Source organism: Henckelia pumila, chromosome 3 (genome assembly GCF_033568475.1).
Source record: "Henckelia pumila isolate YLH828 chromosome 3, ASM3356847v2, whole genome shotgun sequence".
NCBI lineage: Eukaryota > Viridiplantae > Streptophyta > Magnoliopsida > Lamiales > Gesneriaceae > Henckelia > Henckelia pumila.
In genome coordinates this window covers 153,325,816-153,332,315 of record NC_133122.1, presented here as the reverse complement: position 1 = coordinate 153,332,315, position 6,500 = coordinate 153,325,816, and positions in this window count along the sequence as shown.

Sequence of the window (6,500 nt, the reverse complement as noted above, 5' to 3'; positions counted from 1 at the left end):
TACAATTGGCTAACATTTGTTTAATATAGGGGAAATTGCATATATCACCCCTGTGAAATCCCGAGTTTGCTAATAACTCCCTATGAATTTTTTTAAGCTAATAACCCCCTGTGATTCAAAATTTGTAGCATACACACCATTTCCAGTTAAAAATTGACAAAAATACACTTACTTAAATAAATAATTAAATTAATTTTGTTTTATAATTCTATATTTAATTGAGTAAAATAATCAAATTTTATTTAAATAACTATGAAAATTATATATAATTATTTTATCATAATATTTGTCATACACGAAATATATTTTAATATTAAATTGTATTTTAACATTAAGGGCATTTTAGTCATTTTTTAGCCAGAAGGGGGTGTATGCTACAGATTTAGAATCATAAGAGGCTTCTAGCTCAAAAAATTTTCATAGGAGGTTATCAGGAAACACGCGATTTCATAGGGGTGATATATGCAAATTTTCCTTTAATATATGATGATCCTAAACCAATTAAGTGATCGTGATGACACTCAACACTATGCATTTTTATTTTATAGGATGAATGCAATGATTTCAAGTTTACCAAAAGGAAAGCTGCTGTGTTTGCACCAATTTCCACCAATTCTACAATTTAGTCAAGTTTTGATTTTATATATACTACTAAGAGGGTGTTTGACTAAACTTATTAAAAAGAGCTTATAAGCTCCTAGTGCTTAAAAGCTGTTTTACGAGCTTATAAGCTGTTAGAACTTATTTTAAAAATAAGTTGTTAAAGTGTTTGGGTAAACTTATTTTAAACAACTTAAAGATGTTGATATGTTTGGTATTATAAGATTTTTTTATTGTCAAAATTACCAAAAAAGGTATAATTCTATGAAAATAAAATTTTGAGTTATACACATACGAAAATAGTTTTAAAATAAACATATATTAAAAAATAAAATTGTTTTAACATTTTACTTTAGAAAAATTTATGTGATTTGTAATTTTTTTAAAAATAATATTTAATATTTAATGGGAGGAGGGTATGATGGAGATTTATGAAAATATTCAAGGACATTTTAGAGAGATAGAATATTAAAATAAGATCTTTTTGAAAAAAAATATATCCAAGAGCTTTTAAGCTCTCCCAAACACCCTCTAAATCAATATTATGAATAATATTATCGCTTTCATCGTTTTGTGTTCTTGAAATGGGAGGATTTTTCCCCTATCATTGACTTTATTTATCTTCATATGCTATTTGTATTAATAATGTTGTATTTGGATTGCATATGCAATTTGTTTACTCACGAAACGAAAATCGACCACAAAACCACATGTCCCATAACAATGGGTTTTTTTTTTTTTTTTTCAATTCAATTTCACATTCTATTTCGCCAATTCTAGCTAAAACACATTATATCTATTTTCTATTTCCTTGGATGACTTAGTTTGAAGTGACTTACAAAATATTAAAATTAAAAAAAATGAAATGTTTATTGACTTTCGCCTTATGTCTTAAAATATCAACAAATAACATTATTTTATTTATTTGAGCAAATTAATTTCCAGCCTTCTATCTCATGTAAATCAGTACATATTTAAAGTTTTTATGAGATTATTTTTATTCTCTATTCAAACTTCTTTATCCAGATGGATATAAGGTATAGAATTTGAGTTCATCTGTGTTTTCTTATATCATTTTGTGGTATTATTAGAGTTACGTTCGTCTATGCTTTATTAATCAATATGTTTGATTTTATCTTTACTTTGGCATAAAGCACATACTGCATATATGTATGATCATCCTTAAAACATATATATAAAAAAATTATATAGTTAGAATAATTGTTTGATTTATGAATTAGAAACTCAACATATATGATACTTATTAGTTTTGTGATTTTAAAAATAGAATTTACATGTATGTTTATTATTAGATATCTGCATCTAAACGTATGAGTTTGATCCATGAGTTTATATGTACATACATTTCTTCGTAATTCTTAGCAAAATCCATGATATTTGTTGTTCTGAGTTTTATCTGTTTACCTCTGCATTTAGTTGGTAAGAAGGTGGATTAAATATGAGTTTATAGACATGCATGGTGACTAGATATAATTCCAACATCTGTATCTACAAAAGTGGGACATTACATTTATAATAACTAATTAATTTGAATTAAATTCAGGTGATCCTATCATGTCCCGATTAATTTAATCTATTCTTCACACATTCTATATAAGGTTCTACAATAGTTTTCAAGATAAGTAAATCATGGCTACAATTATTTTTTATGAGGCGCAGGGCGCTGCGATTGTCAACCACGATGCTATTTGCATGTTGTTATCTTTTGCGGAGCTAGAGATGCCTATCGTTTGTGCTTTCTGCCTTCAACATGTTCCTTTCAACCAAGATAAGACGTTTATTGTTCTTTGTTCATTCACTTTGTAAAACATTACTTTACACAATTATGCTCCGAAATAATTAATTAAGAATTCAAATATCTACTGCCTTTTATAGCACTTTTGTTCGATGAAAAAATTAACCCAATGAAAAACCATATTTGTTTACAAAATTACAATTAAGTAAATGCCTTGGATATAAAAAAATAACCAAATTGAAAATTTTAGATTGAAATAAACGAACTATGTTTCTATATTATTATTCAAGAGTGATTTTCAGGAATTAGCTGAATTGAGATATGCATTTGAGAATACACCCATAAATAATTGAATTAATCAGTTTACAATCTAAACCAAACATTATATTAGCATACAATATACAATACAAAAATTTAAAAACATACATACATACATATATATGCGATGAATCAGATAATTCATTTTCACAAATAAGAATATAACTTCTAACCATATGTACAACATTAATGCATGATATATACATACAACATTAGATAACAAAAACCCAATTAAAAAAACATTGAATAAAAAAATAAATTGAAGTCCTTTCATATACTCTGTACATGCATCTATTTGTGAGTCTTTTCAATTATCAATTACGCCAATATATCTGACCAATTCATCGTCCTTTCATATTTATTTTACATTCTATGAATATACATAACTTGTGCTGGTGCATTCCATAGAATGAGTAAATACACAGCAAGTTTTAATCACAAAATTAATTACAGAAAATGAGATAAGTCTACTTCTGATAACTTATAAATTATACATATTTCGTACCCCATCAAACGCATAATTAGCCATATCATATGCAGTTGGTTTCACATACCCCCTCCAGATAATTATTGGATTAACAAAACTACAAAAATAAGATGGAAATTAAAATTTGAGCTCACCCCACTCAAAAGAACTCAAGCCAGACAACAAAGCAATTGCTGTTAAGGTTCTTATTCTACGGCAAGGATCCGAGATCACAATCAAACAAGGAAAGACAATCCGAAAAATGATTCTCGACGAGGAGGTTTGTACTGTAATTATTGATAATGTTGTTTTTTGATTTCATATTTACAGCTCACTTTTCGCAGTCTGGATATGTTAGGAATGATTATGAATTATAACATACTAATCTACATATAATCTGTATGATATTTAATTTAGGCAGCTCACTATACAAATTTTTTAGGGGATATTGATTCATGGGCTGATATTTTCGAATGTCATAAAACAATTTCAAGGAATGCTAGAGAAAAATAAAGCTTATATGATCATAATCCACCTGTTAGAGCCATCAACTCGAAATTTGAAAATGTTCACACAAGTTTTGAGCTCTCATTCCAACGAGGTACTGTCGTTACCAAACTACTGGAAAAACTAGTAATATCGCAACTAACCTTGCCTTTCAAAAGATTTAGTGAAATCACACCCCAACTAAGCGAAAAATAAAATCAACGTAAGTGGTTATAGGTATATTTTGCTTGCTTCTAGCAAATTTGAAAAATATTAACTCTTGAGAAGTCGTATTTTCCCTTCAGATAATAGGTGTAGTGAAAAATGTCAAACAATTGATTGTTTTCAACAAATCAGACGAGATCATTGGATACAAAAGAGAGATTTTTTTTATTGGATACGATGTAAGTGCAATTACATTATTCGTGTATGTGAAAACCTTATGCAATCAACCTAAGAATGTTTTCAATGCTAGGCTCACATCCATTAGCATTAATATGTGGGATGACCTTGCTGTGAATGAGGAACAAATGACGAAACATATGAAATCAGCTTTACCAATCTGAGGATGCAAGAATACAAGAGTAAAATTCATTATGTCCATTGTTTATTTGTGATTTGTGAACCATTGATAATCTGTTTTTACATCTGCAATCACACAAGAGTATATCAGTTGATATCAACAAACACTACAACGTTTTTTTTCAAACCCCCTGCAACTAGACAGATGCTGTGAATTCATGGTAAATATATCTTTAGACAACTACATAAATTATTTGAAAAAAAAATACATTAATTCCTTATTTTCATACAAATATTAAGAAACAGGTTAGATGCGAAAAAGAGCCGCTACGAATTGAATACCATTTGGATGAGAAAAATGTTCGTTGGAACACAATGTCTAACCATTGATGAAGTTGTTAAGAAGACAAAACATCTAACGAAGGTTCAAATAAATTTTTCTAAGCATTTCTTATTGATTTTATCTAATATTTTCAGTTCTAGAGCAACAAAATTTCTTAAACATTGTTAGGATGGATACCAAATAAGAATAAAAACAACACAAATTAAAATGATCATAAAAATTATATATATTTTTTTTATATAGAATGCATATTACCGTTTGAAAGGAACTATCAAGGTGATTGAAAATGGTTTATTGCCTTACTACGAAGCATGTGATCATTGCCTCAAAGCGGGAACAACAATGTCTACAGCCCTGCTTGTCTAAACTGCTTAAAATTACAAGTCACGATAGTTCCGATTTAATACTATGTGTTTGAATTTTGAGAACTGTGACATATTTTTATCTAATATTGATGCAGAAAACTATCAAAAAAAAAAATCTATCTTGCAGGTATCGATATTTATCATTTTTGTTAGACGATGACACAAATATTGCTAGGATTACCATATTTGACGAAGTTGTGGAGGCATTAATTGGATATCCCGTTGAATACTACATCAAAATTCATAATAATCAAGTAAGAACTAAATATGGCAACATACATGATATTGGTTATACTTCACAAATTCTTGTTTCAATCTAAAGATTAGGGGTGAGCATTCGGTTAATTCGGTCAAAAACCGAACCGAATTAATCGAATTGTTTTTTTGGTTAACCGAACCGAACAGAACCAAGTTTATATTAAAATCGATTTAATCGAACCGAATTAAAAATCGGTTAATTCGGTCATTTTTAAAAAAAAATTAAAAATTTAAAAATTTTATAAAATTAATAATTTAAATATGATTTTTTTATCATTATAAAAATATATTAATCTTAAAAAAATTAAAATATGAAAAATTAAGTAAAATATTAAATATAAACCCATTAAAAATATATTATAAATTATATATAAGGAATAATAAAAAAATTCAAAATTTAATTATTTATAATTCGGTTAACCGAATTAACCGAATTTTTTTTAAGAAAACCGAAACCGAACCGAATTAACCGATTTAACCGAAATTTTCTAACATAAAAACCAAATTTCCGAATTAATCGAACCGAATTTTTAAATTGATTCGGTTCGATCGGTTAATTCGATTTAACCAAATTTTGCTCACCCCTACTAAAAATTTGCTTTTTTTCCATATTGCCTATAGCTTGCAAGTTGCAACCGATATACAACAACCAAAATTCCAGTTGACAAATTGTTGGGTGATGACTACAACGTCTTGTTTAAATTAGATCACTCCATAGACCCACGTGCCACCATATGTTCCATAAAAGCTGACGGTCTGGAGAAAATCGGTGACAATTTGAACAAAGAAAGAAAGACCGAAAAACGAAGATTGACAAAGAAAAACAAGGTTGAAATCCGATGAATCATCATATATAAAAGAAAAGAAGACAACTGCCTTGGCCAAAAAACCCACCAAATACACCAAAAGAAAGATGAAACAAATAGAGATCGACGAAGATGAAACATTGGGTGATTACAAAGAGGAAAAGATCACATGATGCATCAAAATCAAAGAAACTACTAGGAAAAGTTAACATCAAACAAGAAAAATAGTGATGATAACTTTGCTGTATTAAATAAGTATATATTATCTATGCTCATTGTTAGAATCTATTGTCCAAAACAATAAATTGTGTGTACCTTTTCAGTGGAAAATAAGACACACGATTGTTGGATCTCTGACTCGATCTACAAGCAAGTAACTCCACTTGATCTACAAGCAAGTTCCTCGAACAAATCCCACGAACAATAATTTATTCCTTTTCGGTCGTCGAAATATTACTAGAATATTTCGATCACTTGCACACCTTAAACCTTTGGAAATTCTGGCGATGTTCTAAGAATTATCACAGAGATAATATATGTTTATGTGTATTATTCAACGTGAATAATGCGTGTCTACCAA